The 23,440-nt window shown below is 42.1% G+C and overlaps 3 non-coding genes across 3 annotated transcripts; 2 read left to right on the forward strand and 1 right to left on the reverse strand.

The window, feature by feature from the left end:
* The first annotated feature begins 15,107 nt into the window (after window positions 1-15,107).
* trnan-guu (transfer RNA asparagine (anticodon GUU)) lies at window positions 15,108-15,181 on the forward strand. The gene has a single exon. It is a non-coding gene; the product is annotated as a tRNA-Asn (tRNA).
* Window positions 15,182-16,007: 826 nt separating this feature from the next.
* On the forward strand, window positions 16,008-16,078 carry trnag-gcc (transfer RNA glycine (anticodon GCC)). The gene has a single exon. It is a non-coding gene; the product is annotated as a tRNA-Gly (tRNA).
* A 1,280-nt stretch (window positions 16,079-17,358) lies between these two features.
* trnav-cac (transfer RNA valine (anticodon CAC)) lies at window positions 17,359-17,431 on the reverse strand. The gene has a single exon. It is a non-coding gene; the product is annotated as a tRNA-Val (tRNA).
* Window positions 17,432-23,440: the final 6,009 nt, after the last annotated feature.

Below are 23,440 nucleotides of genomic sequence, written 5' to 3' on the forward strand. Positions count from 1 at the left end.
ATGGACTCGGACTTGGAGGTGATGATTCTCATCCCAGTCGCTTCACACTCGGCTGCGAACCGATCCAGTGAGAGCTGAAGATCCTGGCCAGATGAAGCCATCAGGACCACATCATCTGCAAAAAACAGAGACCTAATCCTGCAGCCACCAAACCAGATCCCCTCAACGCCTTGACTGCGCCTTGAAATTCTGTCCATAAAAGTTATGAACAGAATGGGTGACAAAGGGCAGCCTTGGCGGCGTCCAACCCTCACTGGAAACGTGTCCGACTTACTACCGGCAATGCGGACCAAGCTCTGGCACTGATCATACAGGGAGCGGACTGCCACAATCAGACAGTCCGATACCCCATACTCTCTGAGCAGTCCCCACAGGACCTCCCAAGGGACACGGTCGAATGCCTTCTCCAAGTCCACAAAGCACATGTAGACTGGTTGGGCAAACTGCCATGCACCCTCAAGGACCCTGCCGAGAGTATAGAGCTGGTCCACAGTTCCACGACCAAGACGGAAACCACACTGTTCCTCCTGAATCCGAGGTTCGACTATCCGGCGTAGCCTCTTCTCCAGTCCACCTGAATAGACCTTACCGGGAAAGCTGATGAGTGTGATCCCACGATAGTTAGAACACACCCTCCGGTTCCCCTTCTTAAAGAGAGGAACCACCACCCCGGTCTGCCAATCCAGTGGTACCGCCCCCGATGTCCACGCGATGCTGCAGAGTCTTGTCAACCAAGACAGCCCCACAACATCCAGAGCCTTAAGGAACTCCGGGCGGATCTCATCTACCGCCGGGGCCCTGCCACCGAGGAGCTTTTTAACTACCTCAGCAACCTCAGCCCCAGAAATAGGAGATACCATTAGAAATATACCATACCATTGAACTTTATTTATAAAGCCCTTTAAAAAGAAGCACAGTTGAAGAACAATTAAAGGGCTGAACACCACAAAGAAATAGAGGCAAAGCACAGACTAAAAAATAACATTTAAAACAGAAGTAAAATACACATTGAAAAAGCAAATACAAATTATCCTAAGAACAATTTGTTAGATAAAAAGCAGTTAAAAAGTTAAAAACAGTTAAAAAAGTTAAAAACAGTTTAAAATCTCATGCTGGGTTAAAAGCCAGTGAATAAAAATGGGTTTTAAGAAGGTTCTTAAAGGCCTACTGAAAGCCACTACTACCAGTCTGATAGTTTATATATCAATGATGAAATCTTAACATTGCAACACATGCCAATACGGCCGGGTTAACTTATAAGGTGCAATTTTAAATTTCCCAGGAAACTTCCGGTTGAAAACGTCTAGGTATGATGACGTTTGCGCGTGACGTCACGGGTTGAAGCGGAAGTATTGGGACACCATTGTATCCAATACAAACAGCTCTGTTTTCATCGCAGAATTCCACAGTATTCTGGACATCTGTGTTGGTGAATCTTTTACAATTTGTTCAATGAACAATGGAGACTGCAAAGAAGAAAGCTGTAGGTGGGATCGTGTATTAGCGGTTGGCTACAGCAACACAACCAGGAGGACTTTGACTTGGATAGCAGACGCGCTACCGTGACTACAGCTTTGGCTTCCAAACATTTAAACGCTTGCCCGTACGTGTGTGTCGCTATGTGCATGTCACGTACGTAACTTTGGGGAAATATATATTTCTTGCCGACTCTGATGGCGGCCGGGGTGTCGTCAAAAGCTACAACGCTGTCCGCCGCCGCGCCGCTGTCCTCACCTGTCTGGGTTGACTTCCTCCGTCTCCGGGCCGCCGACCGCATCGATGATCGGGTGAAGTCCTTCGTTGCGCCGTTGATCGCTGGAACGCAGGTGAGCACGGGTGTTGATGAGCAGATGAGGGTTGGCGTAGGTGGAGAGCTAATGTTTTTAGCATAGCTCTGTCGAGGTCCCGTAGCTAAGTTAGCTTCAATGGCGTCGTTAGCAACAGCATTGCTAGGCTTCGCCAGGCGGCACAGCATTAACCGTGTGGTTACAGGTCCAGGGTTTGGTAGTATTGTTGATCTTCTGTCTATCCTTCCAGTCAGGGGCTTATTTCTTCTGTTTCTATCTGCAGTTAAGCACGATGCTATCACGTTAGCTCCGTAGCTAAAGTGCTTCACCGATGTATTGTCGTGGAGATAAAAGTCACTGTGAATGTCCATTTCGCGTTCTCGACTCTCATTTTCAAGAGGATATAGTATCCCAGGTGGTTTAAAATACAAATCCGTGATCCACAATAGAAAAAGGAGAGAGTGTGGAATGCAATGAGCCCTTGTACCTAAATTACGGTCAGAGCGAAAAAAGATACGTCCTGCACTGCACTCTAATCCTTCACTCTCACTTTCCTCATCCACAAATCTTTCATCCTGGCTCAAATTAATGGGGTAATCGTCACTTTCTCGGTTCGAATCGCTCTCGCTGCTGGTGTAAACAATGGGGAAATGTGAGGCGCCCTTCAACCTGCCACGTCACGCTACTTCCGGTACAGGCAAGGCTTTTTTTTTATCAGCGACCAAAAGTTGCGAACTTTATCGTCGATGTTCTATACTACAAACCCCGTTTCCATATGAGTTGGGAAATTGTGTTAGATGTAAATATAAACGGAATACAATGATTTGCAAATAATTTCCAACCCATATTCAGTTGAATATGCTACAAAGACAACATATTTGATGTCCAAACTGACAACTTTTTTTTTTTTTTTTTTTGTAAATAATCATTAACTTTAGAATTTGAAGCCAGCAACACGTGACAAAGAAGTTGGGAAAGGTGGCAATAAATACTGATAAAGTTGAGGAATGCTCATCAAACACTTATTTGGAACATCCCACAGGTGAACAGGCAAATTGGGAACAGGTGGGTGCCATGATTGGGTATAAAAGTAGATTCCATGAAATGCTCAGTCATTCAAAAACAAGGATGGGGCGAGGGTCACCACTTTGTCAACAAATGCGGGAGCAAATTGTTGAACAGTTTAAGAAAAACCTTTCTCAACCAGCTATTGCAAGGAATTTAGGGATTTCACCATCTACCGTCCGTAATATCATCAAAGGGTTCAGAGAATCTGGAGAAATCACTGCACGTAAGCAGCTAAGCCCTTGACCTTTGATCTCTCAGACTGTACTGCATCAACAAGCGACATCAGTGTGTAAAGGATATCACCACATGGGCTCAGGAACACTTCAGAAACCCACTGTCAGTAACTACAGTTGGTCGCTACATCCGTAAGTGCAAGTTAAAACTCTCCTATGCAAGGCGAAAACCGTTTATCAACAACACCCAAAAACGTCGTCGGCTTCGCTGGGCCTGAGCTCATCTAAGATGGACTGATACAAAGTGGAAAAGTGTTCTGTGGTCTGACGAGTCTACATTTCAAATTGTTTTTGGAAACTGTGGACGTCGTGTCCTCCGGACCAAAGAGGAAAAGAACCATCCGGATTGTTATAGGCGCAAAGTGTAAAAGGCAGCATGTGTGATGGTATGGGGGTGTATTAGTGCCCAAGACATGGGTAACTTACACATCTGTGAAGGCACCATTAATGCTGAAAGGTACATACAGGTTTTGGAGCAACATATGTTGCCATCCAAGCAACGTTACCATGGACGCCCCTGCTTATTTCAGCAAGACAATGCCAAGCCACGTGTTACATCAACGTGGCTTCATAGTAAAAGAGTGCGGGTACTAGACTTGCCTGCCTGTAGTCCAGACCTGTCTCCCATTGAAAATGTGAAGCCTAAAATAGCAGAAGGGAGACCCCCGGACTGTTGAACAACTTAAGCTGTACATCAAGCAAGAATGGGAAAGAATTCCACCTGAGACGCTTCAAAAATGTGTCTCCTCGGTTCCCAAACATTTACTGAGTGTTGTTAAAAGGAAAGGTCATGTAACACAGTGGTGAACATGCCCTTTCCCAACTACCTTGGCACGTGTTGCAGCCATGAAATTCTAAGTTAATGATTATTTGCAAAAACAAAATAAAGTTTATGAGTTTGAACATCAAATATGTTGTCTTTGTAGCATATTCAACTGAATATGGGTTGAAAAGGATTTGCAAATCATTGTATTCCGTTTATATTTACATCTAACACAATTTCCCAACTCATATGGAAACGGGGTTTGTAAATCCTTTCAACAAAAATATGGCAATATCGCGAAATGATCAAGTCTGACACATAGAATGGATCTGCTATCCCCGTTTGAATAAAAAAAAATCGTTTCAGTAGGCCTTTAAAAGTAGCCAAAGAAGGGGCCTGTCTCACATGAAGAGGGAGATACTTCCAGAGTTTGGGACCCGCAACAGAGAAGGCTCTGTCCCCTCTGAGCTTGCGCTTTGATTTGGGTACCTCCAGGATCAGCTGACCTGAGGGAGCGGGTGGGGGCATAGAGGTGGAGCAGCTCAGAGAGGTACGGTGGGGCAAGACCACGTAAGGATTTAAAAACAAGTATGATGATTTTAAAATGGACTGTAGAAGACACAGTGGAGGGAGGCTAAAACAGGAGTAATGTGCTCTCTTTTTCTTGTGTTAGTTAAAAGTCGGGCAGCTGCATTTTGGAGCAGCTGCAGACGTGAGAGGGAGGACTGACTCATTCCAAAATACAAAGAGTTACAGTAATCTAGCCCAAATGTGATAAAGGCATGGATTACTGTCTCTAACTGTTGCCTAGAAAGAAGGTTTTTAACCTTGGCCAGCTGACGTAAATACAAAAAGCTGTCTTTCACCAATCTGACGCTCCAATTTAAAATCACTGTCAATACCAAAGCCCAGGTTGGTGACCATGGTCTTAACGTGCAAAGCCAAAGGGCCAAAGTCAACAGGGGGGAGCTCACAGGTACCACTAGGTCCAAACACTATTACTTCTGTCTTCTTTTCATTGAAATGTAAGAAGTTTAGGGCCATCCAGGCCTTGATATCTTCAAGACAATCAAGTAGTGTCTGCATTGAAGAGGCATGATTTCTCTTCAACGGAAAATAAATGTGTGTCATCGGCATAACAATGAAAATAAATATCATGCTTTCTTAGGATTGAGCCCAGGGGAAGTAAATAAATAGAAAAGAGAAGTGGTCCTAAAAGTGAGCCCTGTGGGAGGCCACATGTCAAGGGAGCAACAGAGGATTCAGAACCAGCAACATTTACAGAGAAGGTCCTGTAAGTCAAATATGACTTCAGCCAACTCAAAGCAGTACCACAGATGCCCACTTGATGCTGTAGGCGGATCATTCAAATATTATGGTCCACCGTATCAAATGCTGCTGTTAGATCCAGTAAAACTAAAATCACATGATCACCTAAATCTGTTGCTCCAAGGAGGTCATTAAAAAGCCTTAATAATGCTGACTCGGTACTGGCGTTCAAATCCAGTTAGGCAGGATGTCTTGTTTTGTTTTTTTATTTCTTGTTTTATCCTTTTTTATTAATTTATTACATGTTAGTATTTTGGGTGATATATTCTGCACTTCTTTTAAGGTATATTTTACTATTGTATTGTATTCATCCTCCTGTGTTACCATGTTAATGTGACACTATGTGCACCTTATGTCTTATGTCTGTACAGCACTTTGGCCAACTGAGCTTGTTTTAAATGTCACATAGAAATAAATACACTCAACTCAACTCAACACATCATTGAGTGGCATTTACTTTTTACACTGGGGGGACCAGACAAGCATTTAGTTTTTACACTGGGGGGGACCAGATAAGCATTTAGTTTTTACACTGGGGGGGACCAGACAAACATTTAGTTTTTACACTGGGGGGGACCAGACAAGCATTTAGTTTTTACACTGGGGGGGACCAGACAAGCATTTAGTTTTTACACTGAGGGGGACCAGACAAGCATTTAGTTTTTACACTGGGGGGGACCAGACAAGCATTTAGTTTTTACACTGGGGGGGACCAGACAAGCTCTGCTTCTTCCACTCATGTTGGACGCTTGATCACTTGAGCAAAAGTTGTGCTTGTAAAGTTTTGACATGTTCCAAATAAATACATTGAAAGTGAACATTAATAATAACATTTTAAAGTAATTTTTGGTTGTATGCCAACTTTGCGGAGCAGCTCTTCACAGCATCACCTCGCTAGTTAGCTTAACGTTAGCATCTTCCATGTTACATCATAACGATGTTGAATAAATGTGTTTGTGTGCCTTACAGACGGACTTGTTATTGGCTAACATATATACACATCATTTGTGCTACATCTTTTTACTTTATTAGTACATTAACCTCCAGTCTTCACACAGTGAGCGTAGAAATGAGTTTAACATTGGGGGGACATCAATTTATATCCCAAAATAATGTTAGGACAAATAAATGATTACACAGTATCAGTATCAGTCTATGTTAAGCATTTTATGTAGCATTCCCATTTTACACTTTTTAGTCAACTCTTGTGAAATATCCACTGTCATGTTACTCTTTATAGTTTATTAATTAGTCAATTAATAACATATTTACTGAGTCCTGCTGCTAGTTCACTTTTATTGTGGTGTCATTTTTCTAGCTGTTAAGGAAAGTATTTGATCTTAAATATATAAATAATCCTCCATATTGGCAGCCATAGTGATTCATTTATTCAGCAGAGCATTAAAACTTGGATTTGACAAAAAGTAAACACAAATGCTGTCTTCCTCGCTGATAAAACATGATAGCAACATGCATCTGCTAGCTCATGATCGCCCCCACTTCTCAGTGTGGCGAGTTGGAGTACTACAAGAAGCACTCTAATACAGTGCTTAAATCTGTATAATCTCTCTGACGGACTTCTACACCTCCCGCTGCCTCAACAGAGCCAGTGCCATCATCAAGGACAGCACCCACCCTGGCTCTGACCTGTTCCACCTGCTGCCCTCTGGGAAGCGCTACAGGTGCATTAAAACCAAAACAAACAGGCTAAAGAACAGCTTCTTCCCCAGGGCCATAACCATCCTGAACGGACTGCCCCATTGTCCCTCATAACTGCCTTCTCTTCGGTGCAATAACCAGAGGTGTGGACTCGAGTCACATGACTTGGACTCGAGTCAGACTCGAGTCATGAATTTGATGACTTTAGACTCGACTTGACAAAATGTAAAAAGACTTGCAACTCGACTTAGACTTTAACATCAATGACTTGTGACTTCACTTGGACTTGAGCCTTTTCAATTGACATGACTTGACATGACTTGCTACTTTCCCCAAAACCCAAAGATGAAAAAGTTATTCGGGAGCGCTCCGTATTTTTCATTGTGTACTTGTCTATCAGCGTTGCGTGTGTCAGCTGGTGTGCTCTCAGTACAACAGCCAATCAAATTAGATCTACTTTGTTTTCATCACACAGCATTCATCCAATGAAATTGCAGGACAACCAACGAAGAAGACATGTCCAAACCACACGCCAGTGAACAAAAAATGATACCTAAAATAATTTTGTTTGGGTATAAAAATTACGAGGTGGTCAACACAAAACGGTTTGCAGTATGCAACACATGCGGTTCGAAAATTACTGATGGAGAGGCAACAACTTCCAACTTCGTCCGGCATTTGAAGTTGCACAAAGAACGGTAAGTTTTGAATGTAAGATAACGTTTATTGGCTAAGTAACGTGACTTTTATTTGCTGTGTAGTTAAATCAGTGAGGCTGTAAACTCACTGCTAACGTTATAACGTTATTGCAAACACGGGAATCTGTTGCAGTTCACTACCTAATTCATACTTTTTGTTCAGTGATTTTTTTTTAAGCAGGTTTACGTTAGTCAATATATCACACGTAACGTTAGACGGCGGTCAGCAGCACCGCGTATTTTAGCCACCTAAAAAAAGACAAAAATAGTAAAATAAAGGTCAGTTAAAATGTATACTATATTATGAATATGTGTACCGTTTTAGCTAGCTTTCTGACATACTGTTGGTTGTTTACCTCAGTGGTCCCCAACCACCGGGCCGCGGCCCGGTACTGGTCCGTGGATCGATTGGTATCGGGCCGCACAAGAAATATATATATATATTTTTTTCTTTTTTTAATTAAATCAACATAAAACACACAAGATACACTTACAAGTAGTGCACCAACCCAAAAAAACTCTCCCCCCCTTTTGTTCTGGGCATTGAACATGAAGACTCTTCCTTCACTGTTCCGAGTGGCCATGAAAGTCTTGGCAGTGCCTGCCTCCAGTGCTCCAGTGGAGCGAGTTTTCAGCCATGGTGGCATCATACTACGCCCCCATCGTGCACAAATGACTGACAGACTCTTGGCTAATTTGGTCTTTTGCAAATGCAATGCAGCATAGGGCCCTGACATATAAAAAGTACAACTTTTTTGTTATGTTCACGTATATGTCATGTTTTTTCAATGTTAACACTTTTGTACAAATAAGTACATTTGCACTTTATTTTTCAATGTGTTTGTTCTGTAAAGGAATGAGTTAATGTTTAAAATGACTGGTTAATAGTGCTATTATAAAGTGCAATGTCAGCACAATTTTCTTTCCTGCAATTTAAAATGCACTTGTTTTAATAAATAAATACAGCGTTTGAAAAGCATACACAATCTGTGTTAATATATTAGTCTGTGGTTAAAAGGACTTGAAAGGACTCGAAACTCAAAATGCAGGACTTAGGACTTGACTTGAGACTTTCCAGTCTTGACTTTGGACTTGACTCGGGGCTTGCCTGTCTTGACTCAGGACTTGACTCGGACTTGAGGGCAAAGACTTGAGACTTACTTGTGACTTGCAAAACAATGACTTGGTCCCACCTCTGGCAATAACCCATTCCACCAACCACCCTGTTTTTGTTTTGTTTTTTCATGTATATATTCATTTCACACCATATTCATTGCACTTCTATATTTTTTTTTATATATTTGCACATTGTTTTTCTAGATGCACACATCGCACTGTATGGAATGGCCTCAATCTCGTTACCCTGCGTAATGACAATAAAGCTGATTCTGATTCTGATTCTGATTCTGATTTTTAGTCTCATTATCAAGGAATAATGAGGTCACACTTATATTAAAACATTAATGCTAAAGTTTCATCCAGTAGTGGGCCGGTGACGTTTGATGATGAGGATGAGGATGATGAAGATAAAGATGTATCTGTGCAAGTGAACAATTGGATCCACAAGGGACAACAACCATTTCCACAGACTACACACACACATCAGAAACATAAATGTTAGAAGCCTACAACAATATATGTGAAGAAGACTTTAGGATTAAAAGTGAAGATGTGAGGTGAAATAAGTACAAATGCAGCTGTTGGAGCCAAAATTCCTTATTTGTTTACATTGTTTTTATTTTATTTTCTCTAATTGTTGGGTTCAGCATGTTTACTTTCCTTTTCTGCAGATTGCTCCGCCCACTTCCTGTTAAGCACCAGGAAGTGTCGACAGGGAGGGAACTGTTGCTATGGTGGGGTTACCATGGCAGCCTCCTTAAATTGGGTTCAGGTGTGAGCATGGGGAGGGCGATTGGAGAACAAACAGTTTTCGACCGTGTGGTGTCGTGTGGTGTCTTGTCGTGACTTGTGGTGACAATGCTGTTATAATGTGCCATTCAAGGTTAGCATACTTGGTTATATAACTTACATTTGGTTTAATTTTGATAGCTTGTAATAAACGGATTGTCATATCCAAACACAGTTCTACAGTACTGGACATTCTATCATTTACACGCGTCAAACTGGTCAACACAGTCGCCCTCGGTACCAGCCCAAAGGTAAGGGCTGTACATTAAGTCGAAAACTTTAGTCTTCGTTTTGGAAAAGGACTAAGTTTGAATGTCAGTAAGACACACAGTGGACACTTCATTAGGAACAGGAAGTAATTAGATTGCATCAACGCGCAGTGTATGCACCTGGAGCGGACGCTGGGACGGTGTTCAGCCACAGGCCGGGCTGTTTCACCTCGATTGGACCAGGAGAAGAGCCAGACAGCAGACGGGATCGTCGTTTGGGGCCAGGAGCAACGCAGCGACAGGCAGACGGAGGACGCCGCGCGGATCGAGACGGAGGACGTCGCGCTGATCGAACAACAGCATCACCGCGGTCCTCGCCGTTTGGAGCGACAGCTGAGCAGCGCTGGGACGCGCAACGCTGTTTGAAGTTGTGTACTCTTTTTGAAGATACTGAACTCTTTTCGAAGACAATCTTTTGAAGAACAACATAAAGGTATGTAGCGCGCTACACGGGCTAATAACTGCATGACCATATAATAGTGTGTGCACACAAAGACAGAAACAAAAAATCCAATGCATTGGTGGTTAATATTCATTGTTATTTAACCCGTTCGTGGGTACATTTCTATGAGGTTTTGTGCATGACAAACCCGTTCGTGGGTACATTTCAATTGTGGTGGTGTTTATGATTCCTTGTGCAAGCCCGTTCGTGGGTGAGGTTTGGTTTGAACAAATGCAAATGAATAATTGCGGGTTTTGATTTTTGGTGTTTTGACTGACATTTACAAGGTTTCCATATATTTGATCTGATTTTGAATTGTGGGTTGTGTACAATCATGGATCCTGGAAAAGGCAAACATGATGCTTGGGAAATGCATGATCATGCGTTAATGGAGGAGTTAAAGTTAACGCATTCAATTGGTGACACAATCAAAGGTCAAATGGAACCCTCACAGGCTGAATTGTCAGAAATGACTGAAAATCAGTCACAGCCTGCAGAGATGGAAAATCAGGTGGACACAAATCAAACATCTGTTGTTAAAAAACGCACAGTGAAAATGACACCAAAAGCCCTAATGGAGAGAATTGAAACACTTCAGAAGGAGAGGGGATCCAAATTAAACAAGGCAAGCAACATGCAGAAACATATCACGGAGATGATGAAAAATGGAGAGGACAAAATGGAAGTGCAATGTGCTTTCACCAAATATCTCAATGTTATAAAGGAAACTGCAAGTGCACACCAATCCCTCCTACCAATTCTACCTACAGAGGACCAAATCAAACATGACATATGGTACAAAGCCAAACTAATTAATGTACATGAATTTGTTGAGCATGTTAACACCTGGATAAAAGCGCCAACCCTAGAGGGTATTGAGGATTTAGAAAGTGAAATGAATCCAAATGACAGCATTTCTAATGTTTTAAGTCACAAATCACATGGGAGTCACACACACTCTGGTTCTAGTCGGTCAAGCACCTCCTCAGCTTGCAGACAGGCAGAGGCCGAAAGGGCTGCCCTCGCTGTCCTCTCTGCAGCTCTAAAGGAAAAACATGCATTGGAAGAGGAGGAGGAAAAAATCAGAAAGAAAAAGGAAATGATGGATCTGGATGCTCAATTGGCAGCTGCTAATGCAAAATTAGCAGTTTTAAAAGCTCCCAGCCTTCATGCTTCCTCCCATACAGCATCTGATGGCATGAGCTCCTACTTAAAGAGAACCAAGAAACCACCAGTCACTCTCAACCCCCAGGCTAAAGCACCAGTCACTCTCAACCCCCAGGCTAAAGACTATCAACCCCTCACACAGCAGCAGTCAAGCAAAGCTTCACCACCACCTCCACCACAGTCTATACACCATCCATCTGAGCAACAACAAATAACAGCATGGCAACTACAATATAGGACACCACTTCCCATTCAACCACCCACCTTTTGGCAAGAGCAACAGTCCATGCTTTCACACCCTAAACCCATTCAGGTACCACTGCAACCACCACCTTCTGTACCAAAACAGCAGCAGGTCTCTTGGAATACAGTGCAGTACCATAGCCCTACAACCCACATGGACCCCCCTGTACAGCAATCAAGGCAAACTAACATTTCCCCTCCAATCAATGGCACCCCCACTTTATGTGACTTATTGCACAGGCAAAATGAGATTGCAACATTACAAATGTCGTTGCAAACTTCTCATCTACTCCCACCAAGGGAGATTCCCTAATTTGACGGTGATCCATTACTGTACAGAACCTTTGTCAGAGCATTTGTGCAATGCATTGAGAAGAACACAAGCAACAAAGGAGACTGTTTGTACTACCTGGAAATGTACACTAAGGGTCAACCTACAGAACTGCTGCGTAGCTGTCAACACATGCCCCCAGAAAGAGGCTATGAGATGGCAAAGTATTTATTGGAAAAACACTTTGGTGACCAGCACCAGATAACAGCAGCTTACATGGAGAAAGTGTTTAACTGGCCTTTGGTAAAGTCTGAAGACGTACGAGCTCTGCAAGCCTACTCTCTTTACCTTCGAGAATGTTGCACTGCTATGGAAAACGTGCAGTACATGCAGGAACTTAATATGCCAGCTAACATGAAAACTGTGATCTCCAAGCTGCCGTACAGGCTGCGAGAAAGCTGGAGAGTCTCTGCATGCAACATAGTAGAAAACCACCATCGCAGACCTCAGTTCTCAGACATTGTAGCATTTATTGAGCGACAGGTGAAAATTGTCTCTGACCCAGTCTTTGGAGACATCCAGAATGCACCACAGAGTACAGGAAGTAAACTTGTAAAAGCAACAAAATCACAAGGTAAACCCAAATTCCAAGGTAGCAGTTTTGCCACAACTATTAATATCGAAACCCCTCAAGCGGAAGAGCAAACCAGATACAAACCTGCTCCAAAGCAAAGTGCATCTGCTCGTACCACAAACACCTGTGTTTGTTGCTCTAATAATCATGCTCTTGACCAGTGTCCTCAGTTGGAGGAGAAGACCCACAGGGAAAAGATAACTTTCATAAGACAGAAAGGAATCTGTTTTGGGTGTCTTCATGTTGGACATCTTAGCAGGCATTGTGACAAGCACTTGACCTGCAAGATATGCAAGCAAAACCATCCAAGTCTGCTTCATATTGGTCAGAAGGAAAGAGCAAGCAACATAATTCCAAACCAAAATAAGGCAAGGGGACTATCTGTGAGCAGTGAACAAGTATCTCTGCAAACATATGGACAAACGGGGGCTGGAAATGGAATTCTGTCAATTCTGCCTGTACAGATAAAGTCCAGCAAAGGACACACAGTCATAAAAACCTATGCATTCCTGGATCCAGGCGGCACAGATACATTTTGTTCTGAAAGCTTGATGACAAAGCTCAACTTGAAAGGAAGAAAAACTAAAATCAATTTCCTAACCATGGGCCCAAAAACATCAGTTTCCAGTTACATGCTGACGGACTTAAAGATTTCAAGCCTCATTGGGCAACAGTTCTACGACCTTCCCAAGGTCTACACCCAAAAAAGGATGCCCGTAACTACAAACAACCTCATCAATGAAGAGGAGTTGGCTAAATGGCCATACTTGGATGGCGTCACTCTTCCTCGTGTTCAAGCCGATGTAGAGCTAGTGATTGGGACCAATGCGTCTAAACTGCTTGAACCCTGGGAAGTGGTCAACAGTCGTGGAAATGGACCGTATGCCGTTAAGACCCTATTGGGGTGGGTCATTAATGGCCTTCCTGATTACAGTAAGAAGAGGAGTAAGATTGGCTGCTCCACTACTACTGTTAACAGGATCTCCATAACAAAGCAAGAGGAGCTACTGCACAATCAATACAACCATGATTTACACGACAGGTCATCAGAAGACATTTCCAGAGATGACATGAAAATCATGAAGGTCATGACTAAAACGTGCAAGCTTCAAGATGGACACTACACTTTGGAACTTCCCTTTAAAAAGGATGATGTGTCTCTGCCCAACAATCAGTGCACTACTAGGCAGCGCATACTTGGCCGGAAAAGGAGGGAAAGATGCAAGATTTCTGATGTCACACAATGGCGGTACAATAATGCCACTCAAAATCCTGCAGACAAAGTCTCAAACGAAGATGGAGACAAGTCCAATACATCTCTGACCTATTCTGGAAACGCTGGTTAAGAGAGTACTTACCTTTGCTACTGGAGCGGCAGAGGTGGAGCAAACAGAGAAGAAGTCTCATCCCAAATGACATTGTACTGATCGCAGACAATACCGCTGCACGTGGCTCTTGGTTACTTGGAAGAGTCATGGAGACTTATCCAGATAAAAAAGGATTGGTGCGTTCTGCTATAATCAAAACTGAAAAACTCCTTACTCGAAGATGATTATTATTTGTTTATATTTATGGCTCCATTGTTATTTATTTTGAATTGTTAATGGCATCCTGCCCTTCTCAATTGGGGGCTGGAGTGTTGGAGCCAAATTTCCCTATTTATTTATAATGCTTTTATTTTATTTTCTCTAATTGATTGTTGGGTTCAGCATGTTGTATTTCCTTTTTTGGCAGATTGCTCCGCCCACTTCCTGTTAAGAACCAGGAAGTGTCGACAGGGAGGGGACTGTTGCTATGGTGGGGTTACCATGGCAGCCTCCTTAAATTGAGTTCAGGTGTGAGCATGGGCAGGGCGATTGGAGGACAAACAGTTTTCGACCGTGTGGTGTCGTGTCGTGTCATATCATATCGTGTTGTGTCATGTGGTGACAATGCTGGTATAATGTGCCATTCAAGGTTAGCATACTTTGTTATATAACTTACATTTGGTTGAATTTAGATAGTTTGTAATAAACGGATTGTCATATCCAAACACAGTTCTACAGTACTGGACATTCTATCACGCGTCAAACTGGTCAACACAGTCGCCCTCGGTACCAGCCCAAAGGTAAGGGCTGTACAAAAGGTAAGAAGGAAAGTAAAAAGACGGCCAATGGAAAACATGGTGCTCGCTAGTCTTATTGCTGTTATTAGCTGCATTGCATTTCTTGCCTTTTGTGGATGTTGTTAAATCCCTTGTGCACGTAGAATGTGTTCTACTTTGTAGCATGTTTTGTCTGTCGCAGCCCGCATTTCAAACGTTCTTCCTCTTAACCGAGTTCAGAAACCTCTTTTACTCCACAGGCATTGGTGGTTCAGTGGTAGAATTCTCGCATGCCACGCGGGAGACCCGGGTCCGATTCCCGGCCAATGCATTCTGTTGCTTTTATTACATTTTAACTAATATTCATAAGGGACAAAAGCAATGTTTGTGACAACCGCAAGACGCAGGCATTCCACCCAAAAGGCATATTGGACTCGCCGAAGTCTGAAGCAGTGTACTTCTAATTACGCTAATCCAAAGACAATGACATCGGGACATCGTAACATGAGATTTTATAATTTTTTGGGGAGTAATTAATCATGTAAACCAGTAAGTCTCTGTGGCGCAATCGGTCAGCGCGTTCGGCTGTTAACTGAGAGGATGGTGGTTCAAGCCCACCCAGGGACGAAATCTTGACTCGACCACAGGTGTTTGAGGGTTTTCTTGTACAGCCCATGTCCTTCTCTAAATTTGCAAAAAAGTTTCTAGTTAAAACGTGTACCACGTTTGCAACATAACTTTCAAGCCATTCTTGTTCAAACTAATGTAAATTACTGATAATCAATGCTATCGCCTCATATTGGCTATCATTAATTCAGTGTAGCATGTTTGGTCCGTCGCAGCCCGCATTTCAAACGTTCTTCCTCTTAACCAAGTTCATAAATCTCTTTTACTCCACAGGCATTGGTGGTTCAATGGTAGAAATCACGCGGGAGACCCGGGTCCGATTCCCGGCCAATGCATTCTGTTGCTTTTATTACATTTTAACTAATATTCATAAGGGACAAAAGCAATGTTTGTGACAACCGCAAGACGCAGGCATTCCACCCAAAGGGCATATTGGACTCACCGAAGGCTGAATCAGTATACTTCTAGTTACGCCCATCCAAAGACAATGACAATCGGTCAGCGCGTTCGGCTGTTAACTGAGAGGATGGTGATTCAAGCCCACCCAGGGACGAAACCTTGACTCGAGCACGGGGGTTTGAGGGTTTTCTTGTACAGCCCATGTCCTTCTCTAAATTTGCAAAAAAGTTTCTAGTTAAAACGTGTGCCACGTTTGCAACATAACTTTCAAGCCATTCTTGTTTAAACTAATTTAAATTACTGATAATCAATGCTATCGCCTCATTTTGGCTATCATTAACTCAGTGTAGCATGTTTGGTCCGTCGCAGCCCGCATTTCAAACGTTCTTCCTCTTAACCGAGTTCATAAATCTCTTTTACTCCACAGGCATTGGTGGTTCAGTGGTAGAATTCTCGCCTGCCACGCGGGAGACCCGGGTCCGATTCCCGGCCAATGCATTCTGTTGCTTTTATTGCATTTTAACTAATATTCATAAGGGACAAAAGCAATGTTTGTGAAAACCGCAAGACGCAGGCATTCCACCCAAAGGACATATTGGACTCACCGAAGGCTGAATCAGTATACTTCTAGTTACGCCCATCCAAAGACAATGACAATCGGTCAGCACGTTCGGCTGTTAACTGAGAGGATGGTGGTTCAAGCCCACCCAGGGACGAAATCTTGACGCGAGCACGAGGGTTTGAGGGTTTTCTTGTACAGCCCATGTCCTTCTATAAATTTGCAAAAAAGTTTCTAGTAAAAACGTTTGCAACATAACTTTCAAGCCATGCTTGTTTAAACTAATGTAAATTACTGATAATCAATGCTATTGCCTCAAATTGGCTATCATTAATTCAGTGTAGGGTTATAGACATCGTGTTGAAATCCCATGCTGTTCCAGGCGCTGTAGCTGTCAGTCAAGGTGCCTGTTTGTTAAATAGGAGATGTTGGGCTCAAATCCCGTCAGTGTCTTGAAGTTTTTTCTGTAACACTTTCTCAGTTTGTTTTCAAACCACATGAATGCAAGCCAAATTCTATTCGTTTTGAATAAAATCCCAATGGATCCACAGAGTTTGATGTTTACTGCAATGTTTTCTTCCAAAAAATGCCATTTTAAATGTGGATTGAACCAGGACTCAGAAAGAAACCCTACTTCAGATGGGTTCCAAATCACTTTGTTACAAGTAGTTTGTCTGGATATTCACCAGAGTAAGCATCCTGGAGTTTAAGACAGCAGAGTGGCGCAGCGGAAGCGTGCTGGGCCCATAACCCAGAGGTCGATGGATCGAAACCATCCTCTGCTATGATTTAGGTTTCAGTTGTCTATTTGACTGGTTCTTAATTTGAAAGCAAGGCCAACACTCATTCAGACTGCAGCTGTCTTCTCTAACTCTTTGGGAATTACACCTATGATTCCTGCTAAAAGAGAGGTTAAACATCTTATAAGTCAATCTAAACAGTACAGTTGCAATCCATTGAAAGCCCTGAGAATACAGTGACTTGAATGAATGAGAAATTTCACAGGTTTGTGCGTGACATTTTCATGGAACCCAGCATTCATGATGTTGAAGCCTGAGGTCTGCCTATATGAGAACCCTCTAAATTTGGTGTTGTGTGTGCTCGGCTGTACATGAGGTGGTCAGCTATGTTGCAAACTACTTTATGATGAAACACAGGACCTTGCTATCATTTATTTCCTTGCTTATTTATAGAGGTAAGAAGGGAAGTAAAAAGACCTTGTTTCCACCCTGTTTCGAACAGGGGACCTTTCGCGTGTGAGGCGAATGTGATAACCACTACACCATGGAAACTGCTGCAAGTTGCAGACTTTTATCAAGACTTACAAGTTGATTTTCAGCCAATGGAAAACATGGTGCTCGTTAGTCTTATTGCTGTTATTAGCTGCATTGCATTTCTTGCCTTTTGTGGATGTTGTTAAATCCCTTGTGCACGTAGAATGTGTTCTACTTTGTAGCATGTTTTGTCTGTCGCAGCCCGCATTTCAAACGTTCTTCCTCTTAACCAAGTTTAGAAAATTCTAATGTATGCTGACCTTGAATGGAACATTGTCACGACACGCACGGCCAAAAACTGTTTGTGTCCTCCATGCAATCGCCCCGAGTGCTCCCACCTGAACCCAATTAAATGACGTTACCATGGCAACCGCACCATAGCAATGGTCCCATCCCTGTCAACACATTTCAGCATGAACAGAGGCCAGCAATCAATGAGAGAAAACAAAATAAAAACAATATGAACAAATAAGGAAATTTGGCTCCTACAGTATGCAAAGTAAATGTCTGTGGGATGATGTACAATACTGGCTTGTGCCTGACACTCCAAACTTTGATTGATATTGATATTGTTTTGGGGATGTTTAAAAAGAAAACATACATTAAAAATGTTTAAAACCCAATAATGGGAATTTTTGTTTTATCCACGAATGTAAGTTTGTAAAAATACAAAATAAACATCCTTCCACAAACAATTCAGCCTTTTTCTCTCACTTTTATATTGCATAAAGGTCTGGGGACATACATATAAAACAATCATCATATTACAAAAGAGTGTAATAAAGATCATTAATAAAATGGATTATAGAGACCCAACAAATAATTCATAAAGTCACACATTTTAAAATGGTATAAAAGACAAGTGTTCAAATGATGTATAAAGTAAATAATAATATGCTTCCTGAAGTGGTCCAGAAGATGTTTCACATGTGAACCAGTACATATGTATATCATATAAAGGTGCTAATCTATGGACTCATTAACAATTAGAAATACAAATATGTAATACTTCCATATTTCAAACTATCTAATCTATAAATGTAGAAGCATATTAAAAAGATAGTTACACAAACAACAATGATGTCACACATGTTATATGTGCTGATGTTGTTAGAAAGTCAACATTAAAGTCTTGACAGTTTATTTCAAATCCTGCAGTTTCATTTGCTGCTGCTGTTCTCACCAGCACACTTGTGTTTCTTACACTGGTACTTAGAAGACAATCTTTCACCACACACACTGCAACTCAACACTTTCTCTCCTGGGTGTCTTCTCATGTGTCTTTTCAAAGAAAAAGGTTTTTCACCAGTGTGTATTCTCATGTGTCTTTTCAAAGATTGCCTTTTAGTAAAACCTTTACCACAGATTGAACAAGAAAAAGGTTTTTCACCAGTGTGTTTTCTCATGTGCATTTTCACACTCTGACTTTGTCTAAACTCTTTACCACAAGTTGAACAGGAAAAAGGTTTTTCACCAGTGTGTATTCTCATGTGTATTTTCAAAGATCGCTTTTGTGTAAAACCTTTACCACAGAATGAACAAGAAAAAGGTTTTTCACCAGTGTGTTTTCATGTGTACTTTCATATTGCAATGGTCATTAAAGGTTTTGTGACAGTGAGAACATGTGAAGTGAGTGTTGTCAGTGTGACATGTTGCATCATCTTTAGAGTGTTCATCATCAGTGTCAGGAGAGTGTGACGTTGTGTCCTCACTATCTGATAGTGGAGCTAAGATCTTGTCTGCTTGTGATCCTCCACAGTGGTCTCCATCAGCTTCTGTTGTCATGTGTTGTGTTGAGCTGCTGCTTGGAGGCTCCGCCTCTCTCTTCTCCTCACTTTCACCTTTGACCTCATCATCTTCACTCTTCACAGGGACACCAGTCACTTCCTGACTAACGCTGTGTTCCTCCTCTTCCTCTTTAATGTGGGGGGTCAGTGAGTCTTCCTCTTCCTTTTTACAGGGCAGGGTCTGTGTCAAAGAGGAAAAGGGGACTTCAGAGGGTCCGTGGTGCCTGGTCTTCCTCTTTGGTGGATCCTCCTTCAACATCCTGAAGCTACTCTCCTGTTTTTCAGGCAGAAGTTGTTCTTCACAGACGTCTGCAGGACACAAAATGACAAACATGCTTGAGAAATGTCCAGATTTGCTCAGTCACATGAGGCATTCAGTAAGTTTACATGTACTTAAAATAACAAGTTAATGTATGAACGGCCTGAAAACAAACACACTGCTGTTTACAACATCATTCACAGGAAAAGAAGACCACTTTTTACGAGGGGTGGGCAATATGGCCTAAAATCTGTATTGCCATAAATTCCCTTCTGCCTGAGGTATGATGTATAAAGTTGGAGAAAAGATTAGGTCGTTTACATTGTAAATCTGTATTCCGTATTGTTAGCTCTGCTATGGCGCTACCTTGTGGTCGAGTTCGCTCACTGCGAGTGCAGTGGGTTGAAAGTGCATTTCCTTTTGCTACGTGCCATAAACCCCAAGTATGGTTTCTTCATTTATCTCGCCAAGCAACGTTTGTAAGTGTAACCGAGGATTTCCACTGGATGTGGAACGGCGGCGCCACGGCGACAGACTTAACCACAATTTGTGGTTTAGAATGACGTCTGGAACTCAAGATAGTTCCACATGTCTGGGAACGCCACCGACGGATAATCCTTGATATTACTCAACAAATTTTTAGGGATCTATTCCGTTTCATAATTAGATTTTTTTCTCGTATCTGCTTTTCGCAGGAAGATCTCGGCCAGGGGTGTTTAAACTAATTTTAGATGGGGGGCCACATGGAGGAAGATCTACTCCAAGTTGGCCGGACTGGTAAAATTACAGCAAGATAACGTAAAAATAAAGACAACTGCAGATTGTTTTCTTTGTTTAAAAATAGAACAAACACATTCTGAAAATGTACAAATCATGTTTTTTTTTTTTACATCCAATAGTATTCTATATTTAGTTGTCCTTTTTTACACTTTCAGAATCAATTATGTGATAATGTTCATCAGTCAACTCATTGGTGTTCATTTTCAATCTATCAAGATAAATAAATCATATCAAAATCAAATTACAGGATGTTATTGATGTAGTTTACTCATTTTCCCCGACTGGTGCGCTAACATCATGTGTTTTAGTTGTGTTTTACATATGTAGCATCATCTACAAAGATACAAAGAATTGCTATTGCGACATCTAGAGGACACATTTAGAACAGCAGTTTCTTTCATTCAAAAATTGCGACTCATTTTTGTACTTAGCAAACTCATCCCGTCTCATTCACTCATTCACACACTAATGGCGGGATCTGCCATGCAAGGCGCTTACAACGACCCATCAGGAGCAAGGGTGAAGTGTCCTGCTCAAGGACACAACAGACGTGACTAGGTTGGTAGAAGGTGGGGATTGAACCAGGAACCCTCAAGCACGGCCACTCTACCAACCGCGCCACTAGCCTTACACCATAGACCTGCCTACTAGCCTTCCACCATCAACCTGCCTACCAGCCTTCCACCATCGACCTGCCTGCTTGCCTTCCACCATCGGCCTGTCTACCAGCCTTCCACCATCGGCCTGTCTACCAGCCTTCCACCATCGGCCTGTCTACCAGCCTTCCACCATCGGCCTGTCTACCAGCCTTCCACCATCGACCTGCCTATTAGCCTTCCAGCTAGCCTTCCACCATCGACTTGCCTGCTAGCCTTCCACCATCGACTTGCCTGCTAGCCTTCCACCATCGACCTGCCTGCTAGCCTTCCACCATCGACCTGCCTACGAGCCTTCCATCGACCTGCTGTTTGCCTCCAGCCATTGGCTTCGTCTACGGGCTTCCACCCATCGGCCTTGGTTGCTAGTCTTTAGCCCTGTCTGCTAACATCTTCAAAAGTGGTGAAACAAGTGGAACTTCTCCTCTCACTATGTCACAAATTATTATATTGTGTTTTATACTTTTGTGTGGTTTTACTGGTGTCCCAATTGGGTCTGGTCACCCCCACTCAAGAACTATGCTACTTCAAGATGCACAGTTTGACATATTTGATCATTTGACATGTCATCATAGTGGCAGCTACAAAATAACCTCGGCCTTATCTCAGTTGAAGATTTCTGTGACTTTGGACAAAACAAAATGGCTGCATACTATGGTAGAGTCCATTCATTCTTATTGTTTCCTTGTTTTGAGAGATCACGTCAACATTACTGCATCTTCCTTTATTGTGAGCACTTACTTTCACAGATTAAAGACCGACTCAAAAGATGGTAACTAAGCGCAAATGTTTAGTTATATTATTGTTATTGCTCTCAGGAAATGTTGAGACTAATCCAGGCCCTGATACACCTACACAATGTTTTACACCTGCGGATTTTAAAACTAGATCTGGTTTTGGGATTATTCATATCAATGTTTGGAGTTTACTCCCTAAACTGGATATGATAAAGATCTGGATAAACTCAACAAATGCTGATATTGTAGTCTTATCTGAAACTTGGCTTAAACAATCTGTGCTTGATAAAGATATTTACATTCATGGCTATAATGTCTATCGTACTGACCGACAAAGAGAAGGTGGTGGAGTGGCCATATATATTAAGCAGAGGTTTGATGTTAAATTAGTGCTCTCTGAATCAGTAAGTAAAGAACTTGAACTGTTAGCACTTGAAATTGAATTAGCTAGAAATCACCACATTATGGTAGTGGGGTGTTTTAGGCCTCCATCTGCCCCTAGTAATTCCCTATCTACTCTTGTGAAGCTTCTGTCTCAACTGAAATACAAGGAAATAGTGATTTGAACTGGGACTGGCTCACATCTGTGTCTGACTCTTTGAAAGCACAGTGTGAATCTCTAAATTTAACACAATTAATTAACTCAGCTACAAGACCTAATCCTAAATGCCCTCAAAAAGCTACACTCATTGACTTAATTCTAACAAATATGCCCTTTAAATGTGTTGCATCTGGTGTTTTTCCTAATGATGTGGGTGATCATTGTGTGATTGCAGTAGTGCGAGACACAAGGATTCCTAAAAGCAAGCCTCGTCTTCTTGAAAAACATAATATGAAATTATTTGAGACGCAAGCTTTTTTACATTTCATCTTTTTAATTGGGATACAATTGCTCTTTTTGATAATGTTGAACTGTCTTGGAAATATTTTCACAAAAACTTCTTGAGTATAGTGAACAAACATGCCTCTTTTAGAAAATGTAGGGTTAAAGGACGTGACAATCAGTGGTTTACATCGGACCTGTCAGATGTATTGCATGAGCGTAATGCTGCTTGGGCCAGGGCACGCAAGTCAGGGTTAGAAGCAGATTGGTTGAATTTTAGACAATTAAGAAATCAATTTACCTCTCTCCTTCGGAAAGTCAAATCAGAATTGTATTTCTCCACAACAACTGAAAACCTCAAACACCCAAAGAACTTTTGGAAAATCATCAAATCTTTGTCCACCTGCTGTAATTCAGTCAATCTCCCACCTAGTATACTTGTTGATGGTGTCAGAGTAAGTGACAGAAGAGAAATGGGTAGTCATTATAATAATCATTTTATTTCCTCTGGTTTTCTCTATAATTCTGACAACTCTACTGAAGTTCCGCTAACTCCGGAAAGAACCGTTGAAAATACCCAGGTTTTTAACTTTACGCTCTTTACCACAACAGAGGTCATGAGGGCTCTAAAACAGGGGTGCTCATTACGTCGATCGCGAGCTACCGGTCGATCTCGGAGGGTGTGTCAGTCGATCGCCAGCCAGGCATTAAAAAAATAGTCCTAAAAATGAGCGATAATAAATCTTCACTATGTTGTCACTTTCGTCACTTGATTGACATTCACGGCCCCCGAGGGTCTTCTGAGATGACGCTGGCTGCTGCCAGCACATTATTAAGAAAAAATTACCGACAGGAAGGCGAGAAACACTTTTTATTTCAACAGACTCTGGCGCCGTACCTGTCGTCAAAACTCCAAAGACCGACTGCACAGTTGCACAATAAAAGCGCTGCTTCATCCTGCCTGCGCTACCAAAATAAGAGTCTC

This window comes from Nerophis lumbriciformis, linkage group LG28 (genome assembly GCF_033978685.3).
Source record: "Nerophis lumbriciformis linkage group LG28, RoL_Nlum_v2.1, whole genome shotgun sequence".
NCBI classification, from domain to species: domain Eukaryota; kingdom Metazoa; phylum Chordata; class Actinopteri; order Syngnathiformes; family Syngnathidae; genus Nerophis; species Nerophis lumbriciformis.